The sequence below is a fragment of the Zeugodacus cucurbitae genome, chromosome 6 (genome assembly GCF_028554725.1).
Source record: "Zeugodacus cucurbitae isolate PBARC_wt_2022May chromosome 6, idZeuCucr1.2, whole genome shotgun sequence".
NCBI lineage: Eukaryota > Metazoa > Arthropoda > Insecta > Diptera > Tephritidae > Zeugodacus > Zeugodacus cucurbitae.
The window spans coordinates 45,570,091-45,589,452 of record NC_071671.1 but is presented as its reverse complement, the minus strand read 5'-3'; the positions used below and the strand labels follow the sequence as shown (position 1 = coordinate 45,589,452).

General features: G+C 38.9%; 1 protein-coding gene across 8 annotated transcripts in view; it reads left to right on the top strand.

The window, feature by feature from the left end:
• Positions 1-19,362, top strand: part of LOC105209846 (uncharacterized) — a 159,268-nt gene that overhangs the window by 101,553 nt on the left and 38,353 nt on the right. The window lies entirely within an intron of this gene.

The following is a 19,362-nucleotide window of genomic DNA, read 5'->3' as shown; positions in this document are numbered from 1 at the left end:
CGTTACGGTGAATGGCGATCGCTATCGTTCGATGCTAACAAACTTTTTGTTGCCAAAAATGGAAGAACTGAACTTGGTTGACATGTGGTTTCAACAAGATGGCGCTACATGCCACACAGCTCGCGATTCTATGGCCATTTTGAGGGAAAACTTCGGAAAACAATTCATCTCAAGAAATGGACCCGTAAGTTGGCCACCAAGATCATGCGATTTAACGCCTTTAGACTATTTTTTGTGGGGCTACGTCAAGTCTAAAGTCTACAGAAATAAGCCAGCAACTATTCCAGCTTTGGAAGACAACATTTCCGAAGAAATTCGGGCTATTCCGGCCGAAATGCTCGAAAAAGTTGCCCAAAATTGGACTTTCCGAATGGACCACCTAAGACGCAGCCGCGGTCAACATTTAAATGAAATTATCTTCAAAAAGTAAATGTCATGAACCAATCTAACGTTTCAAATAAAGAACCGATGAGATTTTGCAAATTTTATGCGTTTTTTTTTTTAAAAAAGTTATCAAGCTCTTAAAAAATCACCCTTTATATGTTTTTTCATACATTTATTTGTATATGTAGTTGTTTGCGTAAATATGTCTTTGTTGACCCTGCCACCTTGCTTAGAGCAAATGCTCCACGCATCACCATCAATGCGAAATAGCTATGGATCCATTTCTGCTGCGCTTTCGAACGTTTAGCTACATTTATGCTAACCCGCATATGTATGTCGATATGTAATACATACAAACCTACAATACATAAATATATTTATTTTTTTTATTTCATAACTTTAGATTTCGTAACTCCAAAAGCCATATTCCTCACACTCTTGTCACAATTGTTACATTTGCATTGTGTGTTTCACTTGTCATGGCATTTTATTTGTATGTAATAATTAATACAGGGTCATGCAATCAATTTAGAAAATTTATTTTATTATCAAACTAGCGACTCGACTCGATATCGCATGACCTTTAACATATGCTTGGCGAAGCTCTTCATTCTTTGTAAGGTATCCCTATTCCCATAACTCGGCAAGTATAGATTCCTAGAACCTAGATTAAACTTAAGCGGGTTCTAGGTTGACGAATTTTCATTATTACATGTCAATTAGAGTTAAATTTTTGAAGTTTCTAATGGTATTTGAATACACCATAAATCGATTTGAGGAATTATTCAATATACATATGTACACACATGTTTTTTGATACTTGGGATGCTAATAAAACCAATAGCCCAGTAAATACTTCCTACAGTACCTATTTTTTAGGGTTTTCCCAAATAAAAACTTCTAAAATTAAGAAAACCAACTTTAAAATTAGTGTTGTAAAAATAGAGTTTCATTCCGTTATCTTTTTGGCGTGTGGTCGATTGGTTCGTGATGCCAAGAACGAAATGAGTAGGAAAAGGACTTGTTTACAATTGCTATAAAAAATTAACGGTTCGTTTCTTTAACAGATCGTTCGTTGTATTTACCATTCTTGATTGGAAACATATTTTTATTTTCCTAATTTGTTGGTTTATGTTGGAGAGGGGTTCTGTCCAAATCATATTGAGTTACAGTTTACAATTCTTAGGTTTAATATTTCAAGGGCAAATTGAAACAATTTTGAAAGCCGCCCAGTTATGTACCTATTATACTATTATTCGTTGTCATAAACTCCTTCAGTTTAACTCTGATGAACGGTTAAAGTCAATTTGGGTGCATTAAATGATGAAAGAGTAACAGAAACTTCCAAGCTATTCTTTCACCCTCAAAACCAGTTGTGAATCGTATGAAGAATGAGATTTCGGATAGTTACAGCAGGTTTTCTTGAATATATCCTCGCAGGAATGAGAAAATTATTCTTAATTTGGGAAATCTCTGATTTACCGAAAGCTGTATTGCTAAGGCTCAACCCACACCGTATTTTCTTATCTGATACGACCACATCCCATAGCTTTATATGCAATAACCCACACCTCAAAGACGTTTTTGACTAATCCGGTGTGCGTTGAGCCTAAAGCAATTAAAAAAACTTTAACCAATATAGAATGAGATTTTGAAGTTGTTTGCACTATTCAATGGTTTGATTTAATCTATTGTGGAACTACTTTTATACTTCATAGCATTTTTCTAATAATTTAACTTTTTTCAGAATCCCTATAAATAAATAAGAAATAGGAAAATGTGTTTAGTGAAAATTCAAAGAGAACCATTAATCCTCTACAAAAAATGACATTTTTTGGTTCGGATTGGAAATATGCGTGCGCATTCGATTGGGCTAATGGTCTTGTCAATTATTACAATAAAAGTGCTTATTTTGGTTCAAAATCGGTTAGTTTTATACTCAGAACTACCATTAAAACTGACTTTTGATTTTTTTTTTGCAAAGGGAAAATTTTATAGGTTCGAAAATATTATTTTTCAAGACTAGTTTAAAAATGACCAATTTTGTTTTTTTGTTGTTTTAAATAACGCGCTCAAAATCTCTTCAAACACCAACAACAAATATCATTCCCCACTCTCCAAGGTTTCTCGAATCGATCACATTTATGTGGAATTTTAATATTTAAAACTCAAAAACTAATATACTTCACTGTATTTTCCTATCACACACCCTGTATTCATGCACACAGCCATAACCGTAAATGCAATGGCAAACATTTTTGTAAATGCATTGTTTTATTTATTTCTATAATTTCGTAAAATAACGCACCAAACGCCCCATTCAGTTGCATTAACTCGCCGCCTGTCCCACGGAAACGCCCGCATATGCAGATTTGCATACTCACGCACATGCATATGTAACGCATACGAACACACAACCACCCAAACACTTGTCGCTCCTGCATTTCCTGTCCGTTAGCTGCGCGGTTTTGCTCTCGTTTATGCTGGCGCCACGCTACCGGCTCGGTTGGGTGTCACTTCATTTGAATATGCAAAATTTCACAATTTTACTACGCACCTACGACAATAACAACAACAAGAAGAAAAGTCAGTGCATCAACAACAAAAAAAATGCCAGCTATGTGTGTGTTTGTGGAGCTTTTCAGCATTTATTGGCACACCCGCACACTCCGCCCACATTTCGCTGGTTTGCATTTTCCGTTATAATTTTTTTGTTGTTGTTTTATGTATGTGGTATACATGTATGTATTTGTATGTGTTTGCTGCCCAGACTTCACGCTTTTGTAGTTCAATGTGCCTGGTGAATGCAAGTGAATTTCACAATGACAATGACTTCTGGTATATAAAATTTTATTGGATTTTTAAATTTATTATTTGGTTTAGTTTATATCGCATTTATATGTGTGTATCTCAAATTTTAAAATTTTTTTGGATAGTTTTTGTTCATCTAAGCTTGTATGGAGGCCCATAATACATACTCTAATGGTGAACAAGCTAGTTAAACACTGGTTATTTTTGAGGTGTTTGGGACAATTACCTTACAATTATTCTCTTTTTTATATCCGGAAGTGATGTTTTTAGCATTATAATATCACAGGTGGGGAAATTAAATAAAATTTCAGTCAAAGAGAAAAGGGAGAAGAATTTGAAGATAACAGAGAGTTAGTAGATAATTTAGAGAATTATATTTACTAGATCCCTATATCTCACATAAAACAAAATATATTTCTACATCCCCATCCAACCAATTGCAAAAAATCACACCTCATGACAATACCGTTACCATGATAGTCGGGCATACGTAACCCGATAGACCCCAATATTTATACATATTTGAAAAACAATTTTGCCGCAATAACAATAACAATGAACCGAAATTAAACAATTAGCTAAAAAAATCTGGTCTATGTATATTTCAGACCTCTCTCACTACGACAGTGGTTGAGTTATTATTTAGATGAAGATAAAGCTGGCATTAGCTGCGAAATAAAAAAGTTTATAAATTGAAGGAGCCACCAATTTAATATATTTACAACTAACAGTATTCGTAATCATTTGTTTGATGCACCATACATACGAGAGAGAGATCACCATTCTGTTTCTTAAGTCATGCCAGATCGTTAAAAAAATAATTTTTTTTTATACTCTCGCAACCTGTTGCACAGAGTATAATAGTTTTATTCACATAACGGTTGTTTGTGTCACCAAGAAATATAAGAGTTAGATATGGGGTTATATATATTTAAATGATCAGGATGACGAGTGGATTTGAAATGCGAATGTCTGTCCGTGCAAGCGATAACTTGAGTAAAAATTAAGATATCTTAATGAAACTTGGAACACATGTTCCTTGGCACCCTTTGGCCACATTTGGATGTAATTGTTTTTGAAAAGTGGGCGTGACCTCGCCCCCAAATAGGTTTTTTGTATATAACTCGCAAACCAATAAAGCTATATAAACCAAACTTTCTGCAGTCGTTTATTTTAGCTATTTCCTTATACAGTCCAAAAATGAAAGAAATCGGATAATAATCACGCCCACCTCCCATACAAAGGTTAGGTTGAAAATTACTGAAAGTGGGTAAACTCACTAACGAAAAACGTCAGAAACACTAAATTTCACATAAGAAATGGCAGATGAAAGTTGCACTCAGATTTTTTTATAAAATGGAAAATGGGCGTGGCGTCGCCCACTTATGGGTCAAAAACCATATCTCAGGAACTACTCGACCGATTTCAATGAAACTTGGTTTGTAATAGTTTTCTTACATCCCAATGATATGTTGTGAAAATTGCACAAATACTATGTTTATAGTGCAGCAGCCCGAAATCGGACCATAGGTTTTTAAGGCCCCATATATCGAACACGAGGACCTCGGTGCTTCTAACCTAATATTAGACTTTATACAATATATATGACGAATATGTGGGTCAAATTGTGTATTATATAATATAAATAAAGTTAAATAAATAAATTGTGAGAGTATAAAATGTTCGGTTACGCCCGAACTTAGCCCTTCCTTACTTGTTTTTTTTTAATTTTTATCGGTTTGAAGATTTTTTTTATTATTAAATTCTTAGTTCCGATAGTTGACAACTCTTAAACAAATATTAATCAAAATTCTTTCGAATACTTTCCAAGCGGTTTTCTTCCATGCTTTACGTTTACTTTTTAAAATGTTTTGCTTATTTTTCTTTTTCATAAATATTACTCTCTTCAAAAATCAAGAGTCATATGTAGAAGTTCACGCAAGTGAGGAAAGTTTCTGATTGCCATTCACTTGGGAGTGGCCAGGAACGATTCTTTTGCATATGACTCAAGCAGCTCACGACTTCCGGTTTTAGACCAAGTATCCCCTGGGTAGCTAACAGACATCCGTTTGGAGGCGAGCTAAAGTGAGAAGGCGAAGCCCGCTTGTGCGGTTGTGCGTAGGGCTTGGGACCCACCACAGAAAAAAAAATCTCCCCAATGAAAACAAACACCGAGCCTCGGATGAGAAACCCCCCTTTTGATGACGACCCCTGCAAACGTACTAAGGATCATGATTTGAGGGCATGCACCTGGAATGTCCGGACTCTTAATTGGGAAGGTGCCTCTGCCCAGCTGGTTGATGTCCTCATACAACTCAAGGCTGACATCACCGCCGTCCAAGAAGTGCGATGGACGGGACAAGGACGGAAGAAGGTGGGTCCTTGTGACATCTACTACAGCGGCCATATAAAGGAGCGCAAATTCGGTGTTGGATTTGTGGTGGGAGAGAGACTACGTCGCCGAGTCCTGGCATTCACCCCGGTGGATGAACGTCTTGCCACAATCCGCATCAAAGCGAGGTTCTTCAACATATCGCTGATTTGCGCCCACGCCCCAACGGAAGAGAAGGACGATGTGACCAAAGATGCTTTCTATGAGCGCCTAGAACGCACCTATGAGCGCTGCCCCCGCCACGATGTCAAAATCGTGCTTGGCGATTTTAACGCCAGGGTGGGTAAAGAAGGTGTCTTTGGCACAACAGTCGGAAAATTCAGCCTCCATGACGAAACATCGCCAAACGGCCTGAGGCTGATCGACTTCGCTGGGGCCCGAAATATGGTTGTCTGTAGTACCAGATTCCAGCATAAAAAAATTCATCAAGCAACGTGGCTGTCCCCTGATCGAAACACGCGCAATCAAATCGATCACGTTGTGATAGACGGAAGACATGTCTCCAGTGTTTTAGACGTGCGTACGCTCCGAGGACCAAACATTGACTCGGACCATTATCTAGTAGCAGCAAAGATACGCACCCACCTCTGTGCAGCAAAGAACGCCCGTCAACAAACACAAGGAAGGTTCGACGTCGAAAAGCTGCAATCACAACCGACAGCCGAACGATTTTCTACTCGACTTGCACTCCTGCTCTCTGAGAGCACTCATCAGCATCTCGATATAAGGGAACTGTGGAACGGCATCTCAAACTCATTGCATACCGCTGCAGCCGAAACAATTGGTCTCCGGCAACGCCAAAAAAACAGTTGGTACGATGAGAATTGTCGTTCCGCAGTGGAGAGAAAACAGACTGCCTACCTCGCAACGTTGCGATCGACCACAACACGTTCGGGGTGGGATAGATATCGAGAACTGAAGAGGGAAGCGAGACGCATTTGCAGACGTAAAAAGAAAGAGGCCGAAATTCGTGAGTATGAAAAGCTGGCCGACATGGGTAATGCTCGAAAATTTTATGAAAAGATGAGGCGATTAACAGAAGGTTTCAAGACCGGAGCATTATCATGTAGGGACCGAGAAGGTAATCTGGTAACGGATGTCCAGAGCACACTGGGATTATGGAGGGAACACTTCTCCGACCTGCTCAATGACAGTGAAAGTACAACACCAGGAGATGGCGAACCCGATTCCCCAATCGATGACGATGGAATAGATGTTCCATTACCCGACCATGAAGAAATTCGAATAGCAATTACCCGCTTGAAGAACAACAAAGCGGCGGGGGCCGATGGATTACCGGCCGAGCTATTCAAATACGGCGGCGAAGAACTGATAAGGTGCATGCATCAGCTTCCTTGTAGAATATGGTCGGAAGAAAGCATGCCTGACGATTGGAATCTTAGTGTGCTCTGCCCAATCCATAAGAAGGGAGACCCCACAATCTGCGCCAACTACCGTGGTATAAGTCTCCTCAATATCGCATATAAGGTTTTGTCGAGCGTATTGTGTGAAAGACTAAAGCCCACCGTCAACGAACTGATTGGACCTTATCAGTGTGGCTTTAGACCTGGAAAATCCACAATGGACCAGATATTCACCATGCGCCAAATCTTGGAAAAGACCCGAGAGAGAAGAATCGATACTCACCATCTTTTTATCGATTTTAAAGCTGCATTCGATAGCACGAAAAGGAGCTGCCTTTATGCCGCGATGTCTGAATTTGGTATCCCTGCAAAACTAATACGGCTATGTAAGCTGACGTTGAGCAACACCAAAAGCTCCGTCAGGATCGGGAAGGACCTCTCCGAGCCGTTCGATACCAAACGAGGCTTCAGATAGGGTGACTCACTATCGTGCGACTTCTTCAATCTATTGCTGGAAAAAATAATACGAGCTGCAGAACTAAATAGAGAGGGTACAATCTTCTACAAGAGTGTACAGCTCCTGGCGTATGCCGATGATATTGATATCATCGGAAGCAACAACCGCGCCGTTTGTTCTGCGTTTTCCAGACTAGATAAAGAAGCGAAGCGTATGGGTCTTGTGGTGAATGAGGACAAGACGAAATATCTCCTGTCATCAAACAAACAGTCAGCGCACTCGCGTCTTGGCTCCCACGTCACTGTTGACAGTCATAACTTTGAAGTTGTAGATAATTTCGTTTATCTGGGAACCAGCATTAACAACACCAACAATGTCAGCCTTGAAATCCAATGCAGAATCACTCTTGCCAACAGGTGCTACTTTGGACTGAGTAGGCAATTGAAAAGTAAAGTCCTCTCTCGACGAACCAAAATCAAACTCTATAAGTCGCTCATTATTCCCGTCCTGATGTATGGCGCTGAAGCGTGGACGATGACAACATCCGATGAGACGACTCTTGGGGTTTTCGAGAGAAAGGTTTTGCGCAAGATTTATGGTCCTCTAAACATTGGCAACTGCGAATACCGCAGACGATGGAACGATGAGCTGTACGATTTATACGACGACATTGACATAGTTCAGCGAATAAAAAGACAGCGGCTACGCTGGCTAGGTCATGTTGTACGGATGGAAGAAAACACTCCAGCTCTGAAAGTATTCGATGCAGTACCCGCTGGAGGAAGCCGCGGAAGAGGACGACCTCCACTCCGGTGGAAAGACCAAGTGCAAAGTGACCTGGCTTCACTTGGTGTTTCCAGTTGGCGCCAAAAAGCAAAAAGGAGGAATGAGTGGCGCGCTCTGGTGGATTCGGCTATAATCGCTTAAAGCGGTTCCTACGCCAAATATATATATATATAATTCTAATAGTAAGTTAAATTATAATAGTTATTTCTGTGAGCATTAGCATGTTCTAACGTATTTAAAAAAATAAGCAAAATTTTAAGCCATTTTACTTCTATAGATATATATTATATTGTACTTCTATAGATATCAAGACTTTGGAAACACATAGAATATCCTTTACATTTATAGAAAACATCTCACTAAACAAAATAATGTAGTTCAGTCATCAGATGTTCCGAAAAATGTCCATAAAGCTTCTTACAAAATCAATGGAAAACATTTCCTTCTGTTCGATTTCGTCTCACACTCACTGTATTTAAAATCACACAAAAAAGTCATTAACTTCCCAAAGGCATTAAACAATTTAAGTCGCACAACTGAAATCAATCTAAAATTCATATGTGTTTTCACAAAAGCTTACATTAACAACAGCGGAAAAAAACAATAAAACCCCAAACAATAGCTAACAAAAAAAATCGTAAAATATTCTGCCAATAAAAACAACAAATGTAGACGCTATCAAATGCAACGCTTAAATGCTCCAGCACTACCTATAATTAGATAAATAAATTCAAGTTCTACTAGAGCCCGACAACCGAACGCCGAGCATCGCCCCGCTAAGCTGAGACACAGCGTCAAAGTCACGTACTTTAGCCGAGTGCGACCGATAGTAAGCCATACGGCGATCGCTGGCTCCGGAGCCACACACCCTGTCAGTCAATCATTCAAACATGCTGAATCATTTATCATGTTCATAGTTGTGGCTGGCTCGCCGGTTTTCGGGCTACAATTGACAAATCGCGTTCGAAGTTGGAGAAACCGGGTAGAAGTTGTGAAAGAATCCGAAATGTGTGCGATTAAAATTCATTAATTGGCGGGAGGTTTATTTTTGCAAATGTGCCTCTTTAATACAAATTGCATATTAAATGATTTTATATTATATAATGTATGGAAGTTTGCAATTTATATCACATTAACTGAAAAATACGAGTATAATTATTTTTGATAGGGTGGCCATATCTAGATAATTATTGTTTATTTCTCTGCTAAATGCTTGCTGATCTTCTCTTTCTTCTAGATTGATATAAATTTATGTGGGTCTAAAGGTAACGATCTTGGCTTTTGGATCGATTCCATAAGCTCAGAAAATTTATTCAGATTCAATTTAATTCTTAATTAGAAATTTTTGGTTTTGTTGATCGTCAACAAAATAGAGAGAGTAGAACATTTTCTACTTCTTCTTTGCACAGGAAAATAAAGATAACGATCGGTCACGATTTCCTTGATGTTTTCACCGAAGTTGAATATATAAAATTTAACAACTTTATCAAGACCACAGGATGGTTCAGAGAGGATTCCAGTTCCGATGGAGTCACAATGGGCCTCCTAAAGACCTATCTACCTACCTACTCAACTCACTCCCTTGGATTGTGGTTTCAAACTTAGAATTTTAAACAATAATTCACCGGATCCGGAAAATATGTTCACTATTTTATAAAACTCAGTGTTACTGTTCACTTTATTTTCTATTAGGGTTGCCATATTTATTTGACATACAAAATTGGCAGAATATTGAAAAAATATATAAATTTTTTATTTTGCTGAAAAATAGAGAATTGTGGCAAATTTAAGGCGCTTCTTCTTCTTTCTGTTTCTTTTTATTTTTTAGAGAAGAGAAAATTAAGGTTGCCACCTTTTTTTAATAAAGAAAAATTTATGTACGTTATTCTTCACATTCACAATATCAAGCATGTCACCGTTTTATCTACAATAAAATATATACAATCAAGGTGCCACGTTTTTTATAAAAAAATTAAATTTAAAGTTATTTAAGTTAGTGTTACACCAATACTTGAATTGGTTGCCATAATATTTTTTTATAAAAAAATTAAAAAAGAATAATTCTTGGGCTATTAAAAACCATATTTTGGACTAAATATACCATTTTTTCAAAAATTAGAAAAAAATACAAAAAAAAATATAAAAGTAAAAACACGAAAGCCAGTACGCGCAAATATATTGCTCCATTTTCGTAGAAAATAGTTTATTCATCAAATCGACGGTCATTTAATTATACTGCATTAAAGATCACATTCGCCATACAGGGTTACGAAGTAATACTTGTTTTTAGTGACTGCTGGTAAGCGGTGAGTGCAAGTGGCATTACAAGTAAAGCCAGATATACGTATATGTGTGTGTGTGCGCTTGCATGCAATTTGCATATATTAATCGCATAATACCGTTGTTGTTGTTGCAATTACAATCACTCTAATAAGGTTGCAACAATCAACGGCGTTCACACTCTACTTAAATAGCGGCGCAATCGTTGCCGCGCCACAGCGCCGCCGCCTTTAACAAGTCCACTCAGACTGGTTCAGCGCGTTTGCCACCACCCTCACCCGCCGAACGAACGTTGCGAAATTTGAGCTTGGCGTGCGTACCGTGGAAAAGTTCGCTCCCCTCTGCGTGCGCGTCTTCTAGTTATGCTGCGCGTTGCGTACGACGGCAGCGCCGCGTGTTTCAGCTAAATGCTTTGGAGCGAAAATTTCAATCACATACATTTCACAATTATGCGCAAATTTTTATTTTATTTAATTATTGTAGTTGTTTTTTGTGTTTCTTTTTTTTGGTTTTTCTAAAAATCTCAGCCATTTCGTTTGAGTATTTAATTCAGCCGCTAGGCGCGGCGCGTCATGCGCTCCAGTACAAACATACATACATAAAGCAGTAAGCGACAAAGCCAGCCGCGGCACAACAACAAAACAGCGCGCACACTAGCAACAACGCCATAATGTGAAATAACAAAAACAATTTAATTCGAAAAGCAAATAAAGTTTATTTTTCTTGTTTCGCACGCCACTTGGTTGCCTTGGTTGTGTGTGCTATGCCATTTTTCAATGCGCATTGTTGTCGTATACATAATTCGGTTGTTTCTGGCTGGTTGTTGTTGTAGCCGCATAGCTCTGCGCGTTGTACATACGTACGAGTTATTGTTGTTGCTTGCTTGTTATTATATCATGATTTTTTATTGCATATCACAAGCTGTATGGCTGTCTGTCCAATTGTTTATCTGCGGTTGGCTGCTTTGTTCAATTTTGTGTGCGCGCGTGTATTTTCAGCTTGTCGCGGCCATTTGCAAATCAGCACGCGGTCGCGCGGTCAGCCAACAACGAATTTGCACCGCGCGGCAGCAGACGCAAGCGCGCCGCCGCCGTGTCCAGCCACTGTCACTCAGTCTGCAAGGCAGTCGCGTGCGGCGACCAACAATGCGCGTTGACCGTCTTTGCTTTTTATTATTTTTTTTATTTATTTCGGCATTTTCACTTGTCTTTTGCACCACAGTTTTTTGATTATGCTATGCTCGCAATTTTTTGCACTCCTTTGTCTGTCGGCTGGCTCGCCGCTCGCTTTTTTCACCCATCGTCGCCGTTGCATAAACGATCGCACTGATCGTCGTCGTCGCGCACATCAAATCGAAATCGAATCGAAATTGTTGTCCGCCGACTTTTTAATTCCTGCGCCCGCGCGCTCACCGCCGCCTTCCTACCGCGTCGCTTGGCGATTTCCTTCTGCCGCGCTTCAATTACTACAACCGCGTCCACATTGCACTGCGACAACGCGCTATGCTACAAACTCCGCAAATTTCTTCGGTCTCAACCACAGTCAAAGCCGCAGCCATTCACTCCATGCCAATGCGCACCAATCGCGCGCGCTTACACACCACACACACATATCGCATGCGACGACATGCAACCGTGCAATGTCTGCGCACCTCCACACACCGCCGCGGCGCAGCGCGTTGAGTGGCTCACTTCAGCGGCTCATATACGCGCCGTTCCGCGCCGCACCGTGTCGCCAATGTCTTTCTATTATAAATTTTTACTTTGGTATGTCTGTTGTTAACTGTTTCCTATTTGTGTTGTTGTCGTTGATTCCAGTGTTATGGGCTGGTTATTATTATTGTTACCATTGCTTGTTGACTGTTTCGCTGGCTGAATGACTCTGATCGCGCCGCTATGCGCTGTTGTGTTGGTCAATCGTCATCGCCAAAGCCATAGCCATAGCAAGAGCCACAACCAGCACTAGTGTAGCCGATGTGGTCATCGTCATCAACAACATCCACTAACAACAACAACCAGAAAAATTAACAACAACAGCATCGTTGCCTACTTGGTTGGTTGGTTAAGTGAGGTTATTGACTCGTAAGGTCTATTGGTTCTTGTTTTGCCAACTTCGTCGCCGCCACCGCCGCCATCGCAACGACCACTCGTACACCAACACCATCACATCGCTCGCTGCTATCATTGCTGCCAATCAGTTGCACACGGCCGCCACTGCAACTACCGCTTTATCGCTTTATTTGCCATATTCTTTCCGCTGGCTTAGTCGCCTGTGCGCCCGTGGGTAGGGCACCGGCACCGGCAGCAGCAACCAGCTCGGCCGAGCTCGGTTAAGTACATTCTGCCATTTCAGGCGACCATTTGTGTTATTTGCAGCTTAACTGATTGTTTGTGCAACGTGTTGGACTGCCGACAGCAGTCCGTCGCGGCAACCGGTGATTCGACCGTTCAAGAGTGATTCGTTGCGAAATCACATTGTCCAAGTCGCGAGCTCGCCTCGCGCTGTCGTCGTTTGTATGCATTTGATGTAGTATATTCAAATTATTGGACATATTTTTTATTAAAGTCGTAAATTGTTAACATGTCCGTTATTTTCTTTTTGAGGCGAAAATCATAATTATTATTTATGTGCTGTTGGGCTAAAGGTTTTGCGGCGCGTCAGTTTGCGAGACTTTTACTCACGGTTGAATCGGTGAAATTGATTTAGCGAAATTAAGCAGGGTTCACATGTTGTTTGGCTAAGTCACATTGCAAACCGTTTTATAAATAATCTTGAAATTCATCGTGTGGGGTTGCCACCTGCACATATTTATGTTATAAAAGTAGACAGATGCATTTGAAGATGGATTTGAAACTGGTGTCACAGCTAAATTAGAAAACATGTTTTAAGCTTTAGATGCTGAAATTGATTTATTCGAATGCCTCGAGAATACATCGGATTGGACAGAAAAACATTATTTATCACTACTTTATTTATTGAAATAGGTCTAGAAACTCGCTCAAATATTTAGAAAACCTAACTTACAACAAATGCTAAATAACAAAATATTGTATTCAGTGTCCATGCTTCTAAAAGAGATAAATTAAAATATTTTTATTAGAGTTGCCACCTTATACGATTTTTAAAAAATAAAACTTTAGAAAAATATTTTTAAAAGATATTTGAAATTGGGTTGCCATCATTTTAAAATATAAAAAAATTAATTTAATTTTTAAAAATTTAATAATCACAACTAGAAACAAAAAATTCATTAGAGCGCCGAATAAGCTGCCACCTTATTAAAATTTTTAATCTATTAAAATGAAATAAAATAACAATATTATATTTTTAGTGCCCATGCCTCAGAAAGAGATTAATTTAAACATTTTGAATAGAGTTGCCACCTTATAAAAATTTATAATAATTAAAATAGCAAAATATTTTTTAGTGTCCCTACTTCAGAACAATATATTTAAAAATATTTGGACTTGGGTTGCCACCACTTTAAAATATAAAACTATTTAATATTTAAACAAACCTCGATGTGAAGTTTTGATATCTCTAAAAACGTTAGGTTTATCTTGGTTTTAACCCCAACAGAAATAAAATTCGAGGCTGAAGCTAAAAAAAATTTGGAGATTACTTCACGTGGTCGCTCAAATTGAGAGAAATTGTCGTTCGTAGAAGTATCACAAGTATTCTGCTGAGATTTACAGGATCTAATTTATTCCCGAAATAGGATACCCGTATCTCTACTCTACTGACATACTAATTCTGTAAAAACAAAATGAGTAAATTTAACGACAATCTTCAATCAACTCCTATCTCCAGTTTCTCTAAGACACACTCCACTCTCTCTAAACAACATAAAATAAATAGCGGTAATTCTTTACTTACACCACACCTCATACCGTTAATCATCATTCAGCTATTTACGCATTGAGGTTTTAGAAAATGTTCCCACACCAGCCAAGACAGAGCTTTATTAGCATTTAAATCTCACACTTGGCTGATTAAACGCCGCTTTAGAGTCAGCTTGTAGCACTCGCATGAGCTGACGGGAAAAAATCTGTGTGTACGCATTTTTGCCGAACGCACCTAATGGCCAACGACATTCTTAGCCGCTGCGTAATCGCACATTTGCAGCGCTCAGTCCGCGTCCATTACCACCGCTTGCCACACTGCCAGTTGCAACATTGTGTGGCAATGCGTGCGTTGTTGCATACGTAAATAGCTTAAAGCGGGGCTCAAAGCAGCTAAAAATGCTTCGGAAAAAACCGAAACAGCACACATTTATAAATGCAATTAAATAAAACTAATGTCGGCGCTCGCGAAAAAATACTCTTGCATTTTTAAGTAATAACAATAATAATAAAAACAAAACAGCGTTTGTAGTTTTCTAAATGTCTTTTGCACGCTCGTATTCCATGACAGCGCGAAACATATTTTGTACAACAACAACAAATGCAACGCATCGCCTCGATTTGCACGTCTCGTTGGAGTTTTTTTTATACCCATCGCACGTTGTTGGAAACAGTAAAATAAATCGTTTTGTTGTTGTTGTTTTTTATAATAGATTCATCCAAGAATGCCTACTGTGCGGTAGAGTCTTTCACAATATTTTTATTTTTATTTGTGAAATCGTTGGAGAATATCTCATCTTCTGAGTTCTTTAGAGAGACAATTGTCCAATTTTTAAAAAAATTAGAATCGAATTAGTAAGCTTCTCTCTCATATATTGTACAATACAACTGTGAAGGCGAAGTCGAAGGCGAAATCTGAGAGTTACTTTTCGAAATGAATTCATTCCATCTAAAGAATGTCGAAACTGAACTTTAATATTCTATGCGAATGCATATCAAGGGCTCTGAGCCTTAATTATTGAGTTAACGGCGGACTATCAAATACAGGACTCTTACTCTCATAAAAAGATTGGACTCTACTTTTGTTTTGTGCTTGCTAAAAGATATCCAAGAGAAGTAACTTCAAGTAGGGAATAACAGTATAATATCATGCTAGAGCGGTTCCAATCCTTTATTGATTTTTTCTTTCCCAACTAAGGCGGTATGTTTCATAATTTTTATATTTAGCTTTTCCGTATTTTCTTAGACTCGATGAAAATTATTTCAAGATCCTCAACAATATCAAGTAGCCTGCTGTCATAATAAGTGAATTGTGTATAAATCGGCCATCCGTTAAATAATAATATTCAATACTCATAATATTTTTGTTTACCCTAGTTGAGTGGGACAGCTCCGATTTAGAGCTATAGTTACTTAAAGAAAGCATTGACCAATCAGTCTATCAATGTATAACAGGGTTCATCTAATTTGTATGCTGGGACACAAATGCTTGGCAGGAAATGAACTAGCCTGTCATCAAAGCGATGTTCCTGCTGGAGGACCTAACCCAACTAATGGGGAAGCGCATCCACTCCCAGCGCTATGCTGTATTTTGTCCGGGTGCTGGGACTATTGTGGGGATTGTAGGTTCCTTGGGAGACATCTTATCTATCATAATATAATGATAATTTCACAAAATGCTATCAGTTTCAGAAACAGCTTTATAAAAACGGTCCCACTCGTTTCTTAGCGACACCTTACTATATGTCTCCTCGTTTTTGTTTTATCATTTTCGTTGTTATTGCAATGCTTTGCTTCTTTTTTTATTGTTCACATTTGGTATTTTGCAACTTTTTCTTTGAATTCAGTTTCTTTAATAAACTTCAGCGTTGTACGCTCAACATATTGGCGTCCGTCGTCGGCCGCCACCGCAAGACTCCACGATTCTGCAACATGCAAACGAGCTGGTGTGGCGAACTCTCGGAGAACTTCTTTTGGTGAGTTCAAGTGTTTGCACAAGCGCACACACACATATAGAATTGCTCCTTTTGCGCCCGCATTTTTTCTGGCTTTTGTTTTTGCTGTTTTTCTGCATTTCTGGTTCCTTACTACTGATGAATGTGGCAGTTGAGCATATTTGTGTTGTTGTTTGCCGCGTAGTTGACGTTGTTATATTTAAAATTGCAACTACTTTTTTCTGAAGCTTCATGTTTTTTTTGTTGTTGTTGTTGTTGTTCTGTGTGTGTGAGGGCTTTCACATGCGCTACGCTGCGGAATGTCTGCAGATCCGCGTGTCTGCTCCATTGCCATCTTGGCCCTTGGAGCGCTCTCTCTCTCGGCGTTCGGCCGAGTTGGTCTTGTACATTTGCATGTCAGATTGTGGAATGTCGAGACAAACAGTAAACCAAATAACAAAGCATTAATTACAACAACAACAACGGCAGCAAGTCATTACCATTGCAAGTCCATCGTCGTGACGGAGTTGAGGCGAAAGCGACACTGCTCTCTGGCCCCGCACAAGCATATATACACATCTATATATTTGTCTGTTCATTTGTCTTTCTGCCTTTTACAACAATAAGAATGCATTGCGGCATTCTTATTTACTTTTGCGCATTTTTACTGTTGCTCACTGCAGCGGCGTGGGAGAGCGCCGCGTAAACTCGGGATTACCAAAGTGTACACGACACATTTGTTAAATTTAATTTGGTGATTTAGTGCGGACTTGGCAGTTCGAAGAAAATATCTTCACTTTATAGAAATTATAATTAATCGACAACAGCAATTTATTACGAACGCTATAAAAGCTTAGGCTATTTGTGATCTTCAGAAAGACCTCCGTTGGTTGATCTGCTTAGTACTAGTTGCAGCCAAAGCTCAAATAGAAATCCGAATAATACTTAGGTTAGGTTAAGTGGTTGTCTGTAGACGCAGTTAGGCCTTTCGGAGGCCCATTGTGACATCACCGGGACTGGCATCCCTTCATACTATTAAGTTCAGTTGATTAATTTGCATAGTTTGATGTGTGCAACTTTCCCCACATCTTCGCGGAAACCACGTCCGATAGTTACGATTAATTTCCTATAAAGGGCCTTACATCCGCATAGAAGTTGTGCTATAGTTTATTCTTCTCTAATTCTTGGCAGCTTCTGCAGTAATCATTGAAAGGTATCCCCAGTCTGCTGGATTGATTTAAGTCATTCCTTTTAAATTTCAATAGCCGGCATGTGCGTATCTTATTCCACTCAGTCCGAATAATACTTCGTCCAATTCTTAATACTATTTATCGAGTCCACGTAACCGGAAGGTTCACGGATTTAATACTTTATAAAGTCTTTAACCTCATCATCTCTCCAAAAAGGCGTTTGGTGTAAGTTTTTAGTTCGATGATTACTTGGCCTCATCTTTTGTGGTGCTACCATTGTCAGAGACATTTACTATCCGTAATGTATTTTATCACACGACAACCTACAAAACTCCACGATTTCGTATGCAGACCACCTTATAAAGATTTACGAGTCAGCGGAGACTGTAGTCATCCCAAAAGTCGGCGTTTTTAGCGCAACAACTGTCAACGAAACATGGATCCCCTAACATTCTCTAGAGACCGTCAAAACCGTGGACTTTTCCCGTTGTAACTGCTCCTAAGAGACTGAAGGTTGTCGTATCTGGTTTTTTGACTATCGTTTTCTGTAATTCATACTTACTTTACAAACCTACAGAACAAGTATTTTTCAGAAGAGTTAAAGAGGTTGGAGCGATACAAAAACGAACTAGGTTCCCATTTTTCCAATTTTTTTTTTTGCTCTGTATCAGTGAACCTCAAATAAAATTGATAGACATTGGCGAACGATCAGTACATGTGTGACTGTGGCCTAGTGTGGATCGCTGGAGGTCTACAAAACTCTTTGCTCTTAGCAAGGTTCGCCGCAATGTCCTTATTGAACACTGTCCATGAAAGAATAAAAAATTGAAACTTCTAGGACTTTCCCATTCACTCTCCAGATTTTGATAGACAGCACGATTAACGGCAAACCGGATGAACTGGCCTGAATACAAAGCACTTTATCGACTCTTAAGGGTGTGAGGCATCCACGCCTTGGAGTATGCGGCATCATAAAGGGCTGGCTTAGCTGTCCAAGTGGAATATCTTCTGGCTCTCTCGCAAGGATCAGCCCTCATCATGAATATTCGAACAAACTCGGCCAACTTCGGTCAAGATCCTTCGTATGTGCTGAAACTTTCAAAAATAACATCCAAAAATAATTTCTGTTAAAAAAGAGGCTTGACAATAAAAAACATTGATTCTAGAAATCATAAGAGATGTAGTAATTTACAATCTTGGGTCTATAATTTTTGATATCATTTCTCAATATTAAAATTTTCGGATTCGGACAGACTGATTGATAAGAACTTGCCAGTTTTGTTCTGTATTAAGTGCTGAACACAAAGACGACGACACGACACGACGTAGCGACGGCTGATCACAAATGTCGCTTTGAAGCCAGCGTATTGAACATTTTGAAGACGGCAGCGATATATCAAACAGCAATTTCATTGTTGCCGTACTAAAATCTTTCACTTCAATAAAATTTACATATTTAGTTTAAAGTGAAATTATTTACGCAAAAAATGTAAAAATGGTCGATTTATTTGTTTTAAATAATCGATTGGTATTATTAATGATATATCAAAGCTATTTTACGTTTCTACTCGCAAAATAACGTCATACTTGTTAGAACTTTGAATAATTTTACATTTCACATAATAGTGGGAGCTCTATAGCGGCCATTGTCGTCGCAAAATTAGAAACATTTCTAATTTGGCGACAGCAAAGACTTCAACCCTTTAATATTTGACAGATGTCGCTCGTCGCTTGTCGTCTTCTATGTGTTCAGCACATTATTTTCACACTCGCTTAATAAAGTATGCCTAGCTGTTAGATAGACTCTAACAAACCGCTATAGAATATTTGGTCTAAGCAGTCAAATACAAATGTTTTCATTGTGAGACTATTTATACTAAATAAACAAATAGATATATGTAGTCAAGTATGTATGTGCCCAC